Source organism: Haplochromis burtoni, unplaced genomic scaffold, assembly GCF_018398535.1.
Source record: "Haplochromis burtoni strain Fernald_Lab_line unplaced genomic scaffold, NCSU_Asbu1 Contig_144, whole genome shotgun sequence".
Classification (NCBI taxonomy): domain Eukaryota; kingdom Metazoa; phylum Chordata; class Actinopteri; order Cichliformes; family Cichlidae; genus Haplochromis; species Haplochromis burtoni.
The window spans coordinates 250,861-268,232 of NW_024582505.1; positions in this window are offsets into that span (position 1 = coordinate 250,861).

A 17,372-nucleotide genomic window follows, 5' to 3' on the forward strand; every position below is an offset into this window, starting at 1 on the left:
AGTTTGGGCTGGTCACACCTTGGGCCCTGCACCTCTAGAGTCTGTCTGGAGTCTGGTTTTCCACTCTTCAGCCAGTGCACCTATTTGCTATTAGTTCATTACCTCCCTGTATGTAAGGACCAATTTGAGCCTTCACTCATCTGGTCATCTCTGATGTTTGTTTCAATTCCTAGTTAAATATTTTTTCTGTCTTTCCCTCTCAAAAATTTTCCAAGCCAGCTGAAGCTCTCACCCAAAAGAAATAGTCACCTGCAATCCTACACTGATCCGTTCCTGCAGAAAGAAAATTTGTTTTCACTTATCTGAAACTCACCTGACTTCACTGCTTCCTTTACTTTCTGGAAAAACTCCAGCCTGCTACTGTCCTTGAAAAGGAATCAGGTAAGAACTCACATCAAAATCACAGCACAATATCCCTCACCATAACAAATCTTTCTTCTCTCTGAGATTCTTGTTTAGTGAATAGACATTCACCTTAGATTCTCCTGCCTCCAGACCCTTCCCCAATTGATCTGAATTTCATTAAAATAAACCTTTTCAAAACTGAGCCCTGTGGTCTCTGTCCTGTTTCTGAGTCCTTTGAAAAGAGTTTCCAGTATTTGTAATGACAGAAGAATCTGGCCAAATGGACCCTTTAGACCCAGCAGCTATCCATGCAGCATTATTTAATCAAGACTTGTTACTCGGCCAACATGATCAAGCCCTCCACTCTTTTGTAGAGCAGAAACAAGTTACCTATCAATGCCTTGATCAGATGTGTAGCACGATTCAGTCAATTCACACAGGGTTACCTCAGGCTTCTGTAACAGAACTAGCTGCCTGGTCATCAAGTCCAAAGACTCCTGTAATGTCCCCGACATTCTCCGATGCAGTCTTCCACTCACAGGAAAAGTGAACTTTATGCTCCAGTGCTCACTAGTCTTTAGTCCCTCTATTCCATTCCTTTCCTGATGACTCCTCGAAAACATTTTGCCTACAAGGATAGAACTGTTTCTTCAAAAATCTTGAGACGTATATATTTGCTAAGTTTATTGAGGAGTTTAAAAGAATTTGTGACCACCCCTCTGTGAGGAGGACACTGCCCATTGTCTCCTGAATTGAAAGCAAAGCAATAAAAGCGTTGCAGAATTCGTAGCAGAATTCCAAACTTTGTTAAGGAGACTGGGTGGAATTCCAAAGCCATACAAGGGGTCTTCCTTCACTTATTAAATGATTAAATGAACAGTAAGTTGGTTTCCTGTGTTGAGCCAATGTAGTTTTAAGTCTTTGTGTCCCTAGCTATTGAAGTTGATAACTGGTTTAGTTAATTTAATAGAGAAAAGAATTAGAAGATCTGGCAAATTTCTACACACAACTTTCCATCCTCTTCTGCAGCTTGCTCTGTCCTGTGCTTCAGGATCTGCTACCTCATGATTTTTTGAGAAAAGTCCAGGTGAGTTGATTGAGCTGAGCACTCAATGGTCGACCCTTGTTTTCATTACTGAACAAACAGAATGGAAACAAGTACCTTGAGTTTTATATATTTTATGCACCAAAGATTCCCATTATCTTAGGCTATCTGTGGCTAGAAAAATACATTCTTCACGTCAACTAGTATGAGAAACAAATAGAGTTGGAATTTGTTCTGCTTATCTGTATTATTGTAGGGCCTTTACTTTACAGTATAAAGCATTTTGAGCCAACTGCTGTTGTGATTTGTTGCTATCTAAAAAGAATTAATTGAATTGTATTGTTTGCAATCATCCATAATACCTGCTAATATTTCACCTGAAAACCTCGGTCCCCAAAGAATATCAAGATCTGCAACGAACTTCCAGCAAGGACAAAGCACTCTCTCCCCCTCTTCATTGACCTTATGACTGCAAGGCATCAGCCTTCATCGTGGAGCTTTGGTACCTACCAGCCATCTTTATAACCTGTCTCATCCAAAAAGAGAAGCAATGGAAAAATACATCTGTGATTCTTTAGCAGCTTGAATTATATGTCTCTCCTTTAGTAGGAAGTGGTTTCTTCTTTTTTGATAAGAGAAATAAAACTCTCATACCCTGCACTGATTACCATGACTTTAATAAAACAAATGCTGAATTGATCAGCTCACTCTGTGGAGTCACTATTTTAATGAAGTTAGAGCTACATAATGCTTACAATACATTCAATAGTGAGCAGATAAAAATTGATCTGTAGAAGATAAAAGCAGAAGAATGACCAACTCCTACCTCCAAAAAACAACTGTAACAGAATTTGTTCTTTTTTACTGAAGATTAATCAGGAACTAGAGTCACATTGATAATCACCAGCAGGTGCAGCTTTCTTGGAATTAAAACACAGATTCACCCCAGCACCTGTTCAACCTGATCCTAAACTACAGTTCAGTGTGGAGGTGGAGGCCTCTGACTAAGGAGTGGAGCAGTCTTCTCTCAGTGGTCAAATTGTAAGTTACGTCCCTGTGCTTTTTCTAGCGTCTAACTACCACTGAGCAGAAGTACCATGAGCTGCTGGCAGTGAGTTAGCCTTAGAGGAGTGAAAGCATTGATTGGAGGAAGCTGAGCAGCTGTTTAATGTGTGGACTAATCATAAAAATCTTTCCCACCTGCAATCAACCAGATGATATCATTCTATACAGGAAATATAATCTTTTTTTCTCCGAGACAATCCTACCATCTTTCTGTGTTGTCAAAGGAGCTTGCAAAGAAAAGCGTCTGGACTTCTTTAAGTTACTTGAAGACATTTCACCTCTCATCCGAGAAGCTTCTTCAGTTCTAAGGTCAAATGGTGGAGAGTCCCAGATATAAACCTAGTGGGAGTATTCCCCCACAGAGGGACAAAAGGACCCCCTGATGATCCTCTAATCGCCTGAGCCAAGGTGTGAAACTGGGTGTGGGTCCCAATCAGCCAGAGTTTCGGGTGTGTTCATTGTGAAACCTGGCCCCACCTTATCATGCGAATTCCTGAGGTCAGATGGCCCAGGATGTGAGTGGGTGTTAAGGCGTCTGGGGAGGGAACTCAAAACTGGATTATAGATGGCAGAGAGTTGGTGTCATAAACCACCGCCTCTGTTCAAAGATGGTCGCTCACAGTGGACATAGATGGCTTCTTTCACTCCTCTTTCAAACCATCTGTCCTCTCTGTCCAAAATGTGAACATTGGCATCCTCGAAAGAGTGTCCTTTATCCTTAAGATGCAGATGGACTGCTGAGTCTTGTCCTGTGGAGGTGGCTCTTCTATGTTGTGCCATGCGCTTGTGAAGTGGCTCAGGCGATTAGAGGATCATCAGGGGTCCTTTTGTCCCTCTGTGGGGGGAAACTCCCACTAGGTTTATATCTGGGACTCTTCACCATTTGACCTTAGAACTGAAGAAGCTTCTCGGATGAGAGGTGAAATGTCTTCAAGTAACTTAAAGAAGTCCAGACACTTTTCTTTGCAAGCGCCTTTGACTACGATGACCTGGATGACTGAGAACCTTCACAGACATCTTTCTGTGTTGTTGGTAACCTGGTATTGGAAATAAAAGGATGTTGTTCGTCAAGCACTGCAAAATTAACTAGACCCTGACAATGGCCTCCCTAACCAACCGCATGACCTTCCTCTAAAAACACAGGTAATCCATTGGGCCCACACCACCAAGTTTACCTGCCACCCCGGGGTAAGTCAGACAATCTCTTTTCCAAGATGTTTCTTTTGATAACCCATATTAGATAATGATGTTACAGAACATATGGCTGGATGCTCCATCTGTGCCAGAAATAACAGTAGAGTCCAGTCCCTGCCATGGTTTCTTCAACCTTTACCTTATCTGAGGGAAAAGACAGTCATTCTCACAATCATCAACATACTCTCTAAGTCAGCTTCTTTTGTCGCTTCAGAAATGCCAACCTCCTGGTTCAGCATGTTTGTTGTATGGTATTGCAGAAGATCTAGTTTCTGATAGAGGAACATAATCATAAAGGAATTTTAGACTCCAGATTCCTTTCTCAAACTGTATTATTGCCTTAAATCCTACTTTTGGAGTTCAGTGACCTCCCCTGCCACCAGACTTTCATCGCTTAAAGCCTACCTGGGCCACGGGTCTCCTCTGTTCCCTTCCGTTGAAGCAGAAATGGTTGAGCCCTCTGAGCAACATGGCCTAAAGCGCTGCTACAGAATATGGAAACAGACCAAGGCTGCCCTGCAGGACACAATCACTGCCTAACAGACCAGAGGACTCCAGCCTGATGCTATTCTCCAGGTCAGAAAGTCTGATTATCTTCTATAGACATTCCTTTGAAATAAGTTTCCAAGAAATTGGCTCCTAGATACACTGATCTCTATGGAATTGGCCCGATAACCTCCACCTGCTTAGTTCAGGTGTGTCAATGAGAGGGAGGGCATGGGTGGCTTGCTCCTTCATCCCAAATCCCTCGGTCACCTCTGGGGCCCCGGCTAGGGTATTGATCAGTTTCTTCTTCGTGGAGTTTGGACCAGTGATGCCTGGGCTCGACCCTGTTCTGTTTTTTACTCCTTGACAGATTTTCATATTATTAGCAATTGTAATCAGGCTCTCTGGCATTTGCTCAATCTCTAGTGAAACCTTTATTTTGTTGTTACCACATTTCTCTCTTTGTCTCTCAGTTCTTCTCTGAGTCAGCTGAAGCTCTCTCCCAGAAGAAATACTCCACTGAATTCCTGACATACTCTGTTCCTGTGGAAAGAAGAATTATTTTCACTTACCTGAAACTCACCTGCCTCCCCACCCTCTGCCGCTCTCTTTACTTCCTACACAAATTACTCCCTGATATTTCTTCCTCTCTCCTCCATCTGTTCTGAAAAGACTCAAATATGAACTCACAGAGCAATATTGGTTTCAACTCTGGCCAAAACCAATCTTTCTCCTCTCTGGCAGAAGTCTGCTTCTGTTCAGTGAACAGACACTCGCCTGAGATTCTCCTAACTCCAGGCTCTGCCCCTGCTGATCTGAATTCCTGTAAAATAAACATTTTAAAAACTAAGCACTGTGGGTCGTGCTTCAGAGTCCTTTGAAAAAAATTATCATTATTGGTTATGACAGTGTCAAATTGCAACATAACTGAAAGCTGAATATGAGCAGTTTAGACATTAAAGCCTTGTCTTTTGTTATTCAGCAGCAGCTGCAATGTCTTCTTCTTCTTCTTCTTCTTTTGATCTTTAGCGTAGGAGGGGCTGCAAGATTGGGACGAGTGGGGTTTTTTGAACATAAAGATAAACATAAGTTCATACTGATTGTTTAGAGCAAACAAAACTTGTAAAAGTAAAGTTATACACAGACAACCAAAACCCACACTTTCAGTAACAACAATCTGAATACTTAGTATCAATCTGTACCACTGAGATCAACATCAATGACCTGTGACCCGCTATCCCTTTGGATAATAAGTGCAAAAAAGTGTTTCAATTTAAAGCACCAGCCATATAATAATCAGTCTTTCGGGAAAGGCAGAAACAGCTGAAATCACAACAGAGGTATATTATTGGTTGTCATGATGTTCATAAGCAGATGCTTATTGACACATCCAGGTGTCAAATTAGCATTTATCATGACCATTAACCCATTCTTGGAGAATATAATAAATATATTTCACTCTGAAGTTGCAAACTGTTGTGCTGCTATTCACAGGGTGGTTACTAGATCTTCCATTTGTTTCGGAGCAGATGTTTTATAATGGGGTTTTCAAAGCTTTCTTTTTTTTTGCTCGAAAACATGATGCCTCCTGCTGTATCTGAAAACAAAGCTGATGAGAAAGATGACAGCAAACCACAACATTAAAGTTATGGGCAGCAAAACCAAAACAATGAGCAGAGGGAAACTTCAAAGTGGGGTGACAGTTCTCTGTGGGTTTCACATTAACAAGAAACACTGCGAAATAAAACTACTGGGTAATTCTGTTTTAAGTGCTTATTTTGAAACATATCTACTCAAAACAAATCAGGCCAGAAAGTCAAAACTATAAAACACTGGATTTTTGATAAATAATCTAGTTGTTCAGGACCAACTGGCTGTGTATTTAAGAAAGATTAGTTTCATTTTGAAACTTCTGAATGCAGCATTATGGCTGTTGCCATCTAGATTTTTTTGAATGTAAAAATTATTATATTTGGTAAAAGGGTAGTGTCCTACATTACCACCCAAGGCCCCAGTCAGACAGGACTAGAGACTATTCATTGCCCCCAGTGGTTGCTAGAGGTGGCAGAAGGCTGCTGGAGGCTACTGGTTGTTGCTGGGTGAAATCGGTTGCAAAGAGAATGCTGCACCAACAACCTTGTTGTGATTGAATGGCGAAGCTTTTACTCTGAAGGCAAATGATCCCCTTTTCTAGTTTGCATTGCACTCTTTATCAGAATCAGAATACTTTATTAATCCCTAAGGAAATTATGTGGTCAAAGTTGCTCCAAGACAATAACAGTAACAGACTGAACTAAATTAAATAATACAATAAACATGACCCTCAAACTTCTCGCCGGCTGGTCCAGATGGGCATAGACACAATTGAGCAGGTAGATGATGGCGTCCTCAGCTCTGAGGTGGGATTGGTAATCAAGCTGAAGGGGATCCTGATGTGGCCTAACAATAGGTCTGAGATGGTCAAGGATGAGTCTTTCCAGGGTCTTCATGACGTGGGAAGTCAGTGCCACAGGCCTGTAATCCTGGAGGCCACTGAGATATGATGTCTTCTCCAGACTCAGACTCAACATAAACAGTTTATTAAAGAATCCACAAAGCTGTTGGGGAACAGGTCTTCAGGACATGGGGACTCACCCTGTCTGGGCCAGCAGACTTGCCTGAGTGGAGGATTCTATTTTGTCTTTGAACCTGGTCATGAGCAGAGATGGGCAGTAATGCGTTACTATAATCTGATTACTTTTTTCGAGTAACGAGTAAAGTAAGGGATTACTATTGCAAAAAAGGTAATTAGATTACTGTTACTTTCCCGTAAGCACGCTGCGTTAATGCGTTACTATAACTGTGATTTTTTTTTTTTGCGAGAGTGTCTCATGACAATGATGTAAGCGAGTCATGAGTGAAAGGGATAGGTTAGGGAGGGTGTCAGGACTCTGTGAACCTCACGGTAAGGCCATTATTGGGCTTACTGAGTGTCTCCAGTGTCCCACACATTAGGCAATGGTGCAATGTGGAGAGGGAGGCAGAGTGGTGTGGATGTGGATTGCAGGCTGACTACAGGTAAGTCAGTAGAGGAGTGAGCATTCACTGCAGTGTCAAATCTGTTGAAAAACACATTTAATCCATTAGCTCTGTCCTCACCGCCCCCAGGTCCTCTGCTGCTGGATGGCCTGAATCCAGAGATTGTCTTGATACCACTCCACACCTCTTTCATGCTGTTCTGCTGGAGTTTCTACTCTAGCTTTCTCCTGTAATTGTCCTTAGACTATCAGATCTTGCCCTTCAATAACACCAGAACCATTCTCACTTCTGGAAGAGGAGGCCTTCTTCCACTCTGAAGCCCTCTTCTTGTCATTGAGGAGTGCTATGATGTTCTTAGGCTACGTCCACACTAGCCCGGATAGATTTGAAAACGGCGTTTTTCCTTGGGGAAAACGCCGTCTCAGTGTGGACGGGAGGTGAAAAAAGGGAGACAAAAACACATTAGTGTGGACGTAGCCTTAGTCACCCACGGCTTGTTATTTGGGTAACAATGGACAGTCCAAGCTGGGACACTGGAGTCACTCAGTAAGCCCATTGATGGCCTTGCTGTGAGGGTCACAGAGTGTCTCTCAGTCTGTCATCCCTATAGTTCTGCTAAGGCCTCCTCCGACCACCTCCTAATACATCTAGTGGTCACAGACTCCCTCTTCAACTGTATGGGTCCTTGACATTAGCATAGACTAACTCTAAAATTCTCTTTCCCCTTGTGGGACAGACCACATACTGTGTGAAAGTTGGCGGTATAGTTTCCAAGGTGACATGGTTGAAGTCACTCGAGAGAGCAATGAAGGCACTCTGGTGCTGAGTCTGTAACTGGTCTGTGGCAGAGTGGATAATGTCATATGCAGCTGTGGCGTTAGCAGAGGTAGGAACTTAAACAGCCACCAAGATTACATTGGTGAATTCCCTGGGCAAATAATACAGCCTGAGTCCAACAGCAGACAGTTCAATGTCCGGGCAACAAACCCGCTCTATGATTGTAATATGAACAGGGTTACACCATACTGCCAAACCTTGACTCTTTGAGTACCTTTGTGTGATTCACTGTTCAAAAAAACCTTTTAAGCTTACTTTCTTTTGGATGCCTGACCTTCACAAATAGGTCTGAACAACAGGTGGGGAGCCATTGCCCTCACAATGTGGTAATCTCAGGCAAAGCAATGAATTGAAACTGAAAGGAAGTGTTTAGCCCAGTCTTAGTTTTAATATGCCATATTAAGCCTGTCATATAAATATATATATGCCATATAAATGTATACAGAAAAAAAGCATCAAGGGCACTGACTTGCTCTTGGAGACAGCCTCAAGTGGCCATTCAAGGAACCACAGATTTCCCATTTTCAGGCTGGCTTTATTTTTCAGCCCTGGGGGAGCTAAAACCTATAATATTTGTACCTTATATAGATACTTTACCATAAGATGTGTGTAGATGCTGTGGGTAAGGTGACCATAATTTTTAACTGTTACCCCTGATGGAGTTTCCCCAGCCCTGCCGAGAGCAATTTGAAAACCCATATTTCTTAGTGTTTGTATATGCATTCAGACAGAATTAATTCAACAAAAATACAGACGGGTACACAGCAAAACATTTCTTCCTTTATACTCTCAGTGTATGTTATTTCTTCTTTTTTTCAAAACAATCTATTTTTACATTATGTACTAATTTTGTCTCAAATTGATCCAAAGTGATTTTGTCTGTGAGGTAAGCAGCGAGAAAAATGAGAATTGCTATCTCAGGAAGACAAAAAAAAAAATCTTAGCAGCAGATTTTTCAAGGTGCCATGGCAACAGAACATTCAAAGAATTTTGATGAGAACAGCAGGCAAAGAGAGGCTGATTACAAGGGAGACAATTTATTACTTCAACAGCAAGGGCAACACAGTCTGATTGCGCACACATACACAATCACTGTGTTGTTTTCTTCATCTGAACCACAGTGAAAAAAATACTGCTTTTCTGCCCCATCGTGACCCTTCAGTCAGAGGATGAGAGAGTGCGGTCATAGTGCTTTGGCATGGAGATGAAGGGCTCAGGCTACAGCCTGGTAGGCAGAGACTCCTTTAACCTGAAAAAAAGTCCATTTTAAATCACACAAGAGGAAGAGGCAATCAACACAGCGCTGCAGCTGTCTATCTTAGGTGGCTATTCTCACTTCCCAATCTCACTCTCCGGTGCTCAGCAAACAGACCGTCATCCTGACAAACATAATCACTCAGCACAGATTCGATGAGCATCTGTCAGTGGGAAATAATGTGGAAAAAACTCCAGGTGAACACCCTTTTGTGCTGAATACACAACTCAGAGCCACAAATAACCTTAGGTTATGACTATTATGTAAAAGTCCCAGTCATCAGGAACTTTGACAGAAAGCTCTGCATAGACACAATATTCCACAAATATGTGCTCATACACTTAATTTGCAAACTAGCAAACTCAAAGGGAATCACTGATGCCACATGGATTGAATCAATATTTACATTGGATGTTTTACATGAAAATGTGGAGTGGCATAAAGATTTAATGTCACTCAAGTTTGAACTGGTAATTGAAAATCCTTAAAAGTCGTATTCTGACACTCAGCCTGACGAAACCTGCAAAGCCATCACAAGTTCACTTAATGTGTTTTCTTTATCCAAGTGACATTCGGTGCCATTTTGGAAATGTGCACATTGTCTGAGAATTTTAATAATGTCTGACATCTTAATTAGGTTTTAAAAGATATAATCACAAAGTCTGTAAGGTGCTGTAAGCGCTGCTGACAAGTTGCAGAGTACATCAAGGTCTGTAATATAAAGCACCTATTACTGTGCTTAACCGCAGACAGGACTTACCAGGAAATTAGTCATAAGCATTGTGTCATTGTTGCTAGAGTTATAGTTGCCATCAATGTAAAGTCTAGTGTATGTCTGAAGCATTCAAGCATTTCTTCTCTAAATCAAGAAGTAATCTCACCAAAATACCAGCATCCGATCACATTGAAATCTCCCCGCAGCTGAAATGAATTGAGTTTTGTGAAAGGACATCTGACTAGATGGCTCTGGAGGTTGCCATTGTGTGATTTCATGTAAGTGAGTTTCAAGGCTCCACACTGTGGTTTTGTGCTGTAGAATAGACAAGTGTTGGGGTTCAGTGGGCGTATGGAATAGAGGCTACCAAGGTTAAGATAAAAGGAGGATGCTGGCTAACACACGGAAGATGGGTGGCAGTGACTAAAGGCCCTACCTGAGCATAACGGCACCTCAGAGCAACACTCATCTCCTCTTCTCAGGCCAGCTCTGATAGAGTGCGTTATCGGTACAGACAGGCAGGCTAAATCAGTGGTTGAGAAAAGGTTAAAGCTACTGGTCTGTTTCTTTTCCCATGAAGACAGGCAGGTGAATGTCAAAGCTGCCTGAATCACAGGGGAACGCTCCGGGGCGGAGGGCGAGTCAACCCCCAGGTAAGGCTGTGATTTATGCATTACTTGTGTTCAATGGTGCAACACTGTATTATATTGAGCAGTTTATTGATGAGCAGTGTGTCATCTACGGAGGCCACTTGGGTTCCTTGTGCTTTTACACTCTGGTTATAAAAGCAGATAATTATTTTTTTCAAGCTGGATATTTGATTAAGTTAGGATTAGTTAGGATTCAGGAGACAGACACCCTCTCTACCTTTGAGATAAGGATTAAAACTTTTGATAAAGCACATTGTTAAGCTTGGATCAGGTTACTCTGAATCCTCCCTTAGTGATGCTGCAATAGGCCTAGACTGCTGGAAGCTTCTCATTTTCTTCTTCATTCACAGTTTTTCATTGTCTTTGTGTTTGCACACCACTTTGCATTTAATCATTAGTTATTAGTAATATCTGGCTCTCTTCCACAGTGTGTCTTTTATCCTATCTTCCTCCCCTCAGTCCCGGCTGGCAAATGGCTGCCCCTCCCTGAACCTGGTTCTACCTGAGGTTTCTTCCTGTTAAAAGGGTGTTTTTTCCTTTACACTGTTATCAAGTGCTTGCTCACATAGGGTCATCTAATTGTTGGGGTTTTCATTATATTCTTTTAGGGTCTTTAACTTACAATATAAAGCCCTTTGAGGCGACTGTCGTCATGTTTTGGCATATGCTACCTACACTCACACTGCATTCTATCATTCAGTGCAAGCAAAACGAGGGCTGTGATATTTGACTCCCATCACACCACACTAACAGGCTGTCCAACTAAATAGTAAGATAGGGTCTGGAGAGCAAATATTTTCTCTCTTTTTCTAAGAGTTGACATGTGTTGATGCTAGGAAACAAGACAGTAGTGCATTGTGACATGTCAAGAAGGTGTTGTGTGCAGGTTTACAGTGAAGACCCACCGGACACAAAAAAACCCTCCATCACTTTCACCACTTGCTTACTTTGTCTCTGTGGGCCTGTCAGCAATTGCAAGACAGCAAGTAGCTTCTTTGTTAAAAAAAACAAACAAAAAACGATGTAACTATGCCATCAACAACTTTTTTGTAACACCTTGTAAAGGCTGAACTATCTGACTCACCTTCACATCACTTTCTCTTTGATGTTTTTTCAACAAATCACTGCAGAGCCTCCAGTGATTAAGTCTCAGGTTACCTGCTTCCTTACACTGGATGGACGAGATTCAGTACTGCAGAATATTAAGAGCTAAAATTCACTTACTTTTGTGTTGAATTCTAAGTGCCTTCAACAATGCACAGAAAACAGAGTCAGTATTTTTGATTCTTTGTGTACTTTCAAGGACACAAAATGCCCACTACTATGAAGATTTTGCAACCAAGATTTTGCATCTAAATGCACTGCTCACCTCTCTGGGAGCCTAGAATTTATACTGTAGGATTTTATTACTGAGCTCATTTGACTTGGCTCTAGTATGTTTTTCCCCTACTGACAGATAAGCTACAATATTTGCCTTTAGGCTCTTTACTCATTTCTCCTCACATGTTTTCTATAGCCTCAATAGAGCAATAGAGTTGTAAATACACAGTTTCTTGTCTCTACTGGGGGTAAATCTGGGACTATGCAAGATTCCATTAGTGCCCAGGACTCCTCCACCTCCACTGTAATGATTTTGCCCTTCTCCCCTCAGTCCCCTGTGGCAAACCGTGAGGACCTGACCCTTTGAAAAGCACTCTTCCCCACCTGACCATCCAGGTTACGAGATGTTGGAGAGACTCCACTAAGGCGAGGCTTTAGACTTTGGCAGTATCAGCCCCTGGGGTTTGGGGGACTGGTGCCAGCCAGCTGTCTGCTACCTGGAGTCACCTTTAGAACTTAAGCTTGAATTAGATAATGCTGCTGTGGAAGATGTCCTGCATGGTTCATCTTCCCAAGAAGCCAGGCCAATTTGGCTATTGAGAAACTGCCCCCACTTTGAACCTAAAGTAATCACATTCAAAATGTGCAGCAAAGAGTAGGTTGTTGTGTGGGACAGTTGGGGATATGTTACTCCTGCAGAGACATTGTATATCCAACTTAAAAATAAGCTGTAGAGGTTACAAGTTTGGCATTTAGCAGGTAAAAGACAAGTCTTTTTATTTTCAAGAAACCTTTCTCCAACTCCCTCGCTACATAAATACAAAGGGCATCAAGAGAAACCAAAGTTTATTGTTATGGTCCCAAGCAATATTCTTCTTATTCCCATAACTGTTAAAACTAATATTAACTGTTATTTCAGCTGCTGTGATCATGTTTCCTTATATATCACATGTTCGTTGCCACTTTCCCTCAGCTTCACACAGTAGTTTCACAGTATTTTCCCTTCCTTCTTGGTGGTTTCAATCGTATTCCATCAACATCCACATATCTTGTGACAAAGTGGTGACTCACAGTTTTCTGTGTTACATGTAGTGTAGGCGGTAATACAGGTCACAATTTAACCTGACCCATAATGACAGGCTTTCCCACTTTCTTCACGGCCACTGGTGACAGCAAGACTTTAGAAAAGTGGGATACTACATTTCTCCCATATTAGCTTCTATTTGTTGGCTTCATGTTAAATCCAGAATGGGATTTAATTCAGTTCAATTCCATTTTATTTGTATAGCCCCAAATCACAACAACAGTCGCCTCAAGCTGCTTTATATTGTAAGGTAGACCCTACATTAATACACACAGAAAAAAAACAACAACAATCATATGACCCTGTATGAGCAAGCACTTTGGCGACAGTGGGAAGGAAAAACTCCCTTTTAACAGGAATAAACCTCCTGCAGAACCTGACTCAGGGAGGCGCAGCCATCTGCTGCGACTGGTTGGGGTGAGAGAAGGAAGACATGCTGTGGAAGAGAGACGGAGACTAATTACACGTGTGATTCAGCAGAGAGGTCTATAACACATGCTGAGTGAGAAAGGTGACGGAAAAGGAAATACTCAGTGCATCATGGGAATCCCCCAGCAGTCTCCTCCTATTGCAGCATAACTAAGGGAGGATTCAGGGTCACCTATCCAGCCCTAACTATATGCTTTAGCAAAAAAGGAAGGTTTTAAGCCTAATCAACATGAGGCAGAACCTTCATGTTTCAGGCTCCTGTTCTGTCGAACCAGCTCCCAGTTTGAATTCAGGAGACAGACACCCTCTCTACTTTTAAGATTGGACTTAGGGCTGGATCAGGTGACCCTGAACCCTCTCCTAGTTAAGTTGCAATAGACTAGGCTGCTTGGAGCTTCCTATAATGCGTCGACCTTTTCTTCTTACGTACCTCTTTTTTCTCACTACGTGTTCATACACCACTCTGCATCTAATCATTAATCATTATTAAACTGTACTTTTTGTGTTATCAGTTTTCTGTTTCCCCTCACCACGCCAGATGCCTGCCTCTGCCTGCCTGTGGCTAGTTTTGCTGGAGGTTTCTTCTTCTAAAAGGGAGTTTTTCCTTCCCACTGTTGCCAAGTGCTTGCTTATAGAGGTCGTCTGATAGTTGGGTTTTCTGTCTAATATGGTAGTGTCTTTACAAGTGTCTTTATAAAGCACTTCGAGGTGACTGTTGTGATTTAGTACCATATAAGTAAAACCGAATTGATCTGAAGAACTGAAGTCCACTGATAACCCTACTTGGACCTTAGGTGAAAGAGACACTTCCTTTTGGATGAAAGAACTTACTCTGGCCACTGAGAAAGAAACAAGTAATTAGAGCAGAAACGTCCACCATCTCCTGAATACCTCAGACTTCCAGTAAAGCTGGAATCCAATAAAGTTGTCTGATGACTATGCATTCACTGGATGTATAAGTGATGGACTGGAGGAAGAAAACGGATCAACAGATCAGTGAATCTGTTGCTGAATGTGACAAAGGCCAGGGAGATGGTGGTGATTTCACAAGGAAGGAATAAGATTGCTACACCACTCTTTTGTATTCTGAGCATCAAGCAGAAGTGCAAGTACCTGGGCACCCACACTGAAAAAAACATACTGAACTGGAAGACCAATACTGAGGATGTCAGAAGGAGATGAGCAGGCTTTTTTCCCCGAGGAAGCTGGGATACTTGTGCAGTAGGATGTTGAAAATATTTTGCTAGTCTGTTGTGGGAGTCTGCTGGGGGAGCAGCATCACAGATGGAATAAAGTAATCGAGAGGGCTGGCTCTGTAATTGGCTGCAAAGCATACACCTTTGAAGCTGCGGTACAGGGGAGGATACCGAACATACTGTTGTCCATTATGGATAATTCTAAACACCCTCTCCACTCCCTCCTAGACAGGAAGCAAAACACTTTGTCTGACAGACTGATCCAGTGTTGCTGTCACAAGGACTGCTACAAGAAATCTCTCCTGCCTACAGCAGTTATGCTTTACAACTTCGCACCTCTATCTGACAGAGAACTCTTGGCTTTATAGACTTCTGCATCAAACAAACTCTGCTCTATTTGCTCAACTTGGAGCTTTTTTATTTTGTTATTGACTGTGTTTTAGCGGTTTTACTATATTGAGATGTTTTATTTGATTTTATTACTGAGCGTTTTGTTTGTTTTGTTTTCGAGCTAACACAAAAATTATTTTTAGTTATGGAGGATATACATTATCTAGAACAGCAGTCTAATAAGGAGACACCAAAACCCTCAACGGGACACCTATGCAGTTCACTTGATAGAGCATGTGCCCCTTGTACTGAAAGCTCAAGTCTTTACTGTAAAGCTCTGGGTTTGAGGTCACTTCAGGACACTTATGTCATTCACTCTCTCTTCCCCCTCTTCCCTGTCCGATCAAATGAAGGCTTAAAAAGCCAAAAATCCCTGAGCGCACAAACTCTTTTTAATATTATTCCTTTCAAACTCACTCTTCTTCCTCACAGGGCATGCTTTTGTTTGGTATCTTACAACTTATGCAAAATGTAAGTTTGAGAGCAGCTGTTCGGGCTCCATAGTTGTCATTTTATATTGGAATATCGAACGTTGTGAGTGAAGCAACTCTCTTTGTTCCACCTTTATCCATAAACCCCTCAGTTGGACAATAATGCTTCAGGTTAAACAGCTGTTGTTGCTCTTTCTACAGAGGAATCAAGTATGTAAACAGGAAGAGAGAGTGAGAGTAAGTGAGAGAGAAAGAGCGAGAGACAGAGGGGTGGGGTCGAGCCTTGGGCACCCACAGCACTGCAACTTCAATAGATAACACTAAGTATGCTCAGCGTTTTCACCCCCAAAGCACTTTTTCTTCCTCCTTCCTGCCACTGTCATTTTAACCAGACTTGTGATAGAGCCCGTTTGCTGTGATACCCCATTAATTTCCCCAGTGGCTGATCATTCAATATTCAGTGCCTAGTGTTATGCAGCCCCTGCTGTGGATCAAGCTACTAAGGCTGTTTTCCCCCTGACCAATATCATCAGAGCTCAAAACAATCTCTATGAGAGGATCATGAGATCAAACTAAGGCCAGAAAAATAACCTTGTTTCAAAAAAAAATAAAAATCTGTATGTCAGTCTGGTTGTAAATATGTCTGTTCTACATTAATATGCATTGAGAAAAATGTGACAGCGTTACTGGATAAAATATAGACAGGCTGCGATCCATTTTAATGAGCTGATCTTTCTCATTGTGTGTTTAGCAATGACATCTTTATGATGCACAAAATGTTCTTTCAAAATGCTCCTTATGCAAGAGAAAGCACACGCAGACACTGGTGTCTCAATCCAAATACCAAAAATGAAGTGCATAAGTGATATTAAAATTCAATTTTAATTTTAATTAAATAAAAGAAAAAAATGTCAAACAAAGTACAGGCACAAATAGCAAGGTTTTACACAGAAGGTGAGTTTAAGTTACTGGCTACACATGTCATGTTGGGCTGCATTCAGAAAAAAAAAGAAAATAAATATTAGCCAAACTGTAGCTCTGTAGAACAAAGAGTGAATAAAAACCACGACTCATGCTTGTTAGTGCCTTTATTGTATACATTCATTGGTAATGGAGTCAGTCTAAAGCATGAGGGGGAAGATCAGTTGGTGTTTAATCCTGTCTTGGTATAACTGCATAACTGCAATGGGACTCTTTTGAGCAAATAACTCTGGCAATGATGGTTGAGAGACTGAAATCTCTTTATGCACCATGACAGCGTTAGAAATGTTTAAAATGTTTACAAATGCATTGATAGGAAAAAAAAAACCCTTAAAAGCTACATGTGATCTGATATATGTCACGTATATATGCTGCCAAGCTTCTGTGGGAAATATGATCACAGTGTGGAGTGTTATTATTCTAGTCCATGAAGTGCTGTGTCCTTAGTGTTTATATGTGGGTGGTTGTACCAGCACAGCTGCTTAAAAATGTCCATTATTTTTAAGTGTTTATTAAAATAAATAAAGAAATAAAAATCTTCCAAAGACATTACAGCATCAGCTGCTTCCAAACAACATCTGTTTCTGCTCATATGTCAAAACCCTCTGGGAATCACAAATCATATTCATTTGGAGCACAGGAGATATTGATGAAACAACAGCATGCGAACGATATCGGACACAGAGTCCCAAACACGATGCATATCTTAACTTTTTGATTAGAAAGTAGTTCGGCTTCTTCATATCAGTGATTTGTACGACTTTAAAAGCATTTCATAAATAATGTCATCCTCTAAATGGGAACGACAAATCAGAAAATGGTTCTTATTCAGGAGTGCATGCGTTAACAACTTCTTCTTCTTTCTTTCTTTTTTTAATTTGAAGACCTTTTGGTAGCTTGATAACAAGACTGCACATATCAGTCTAAAAGT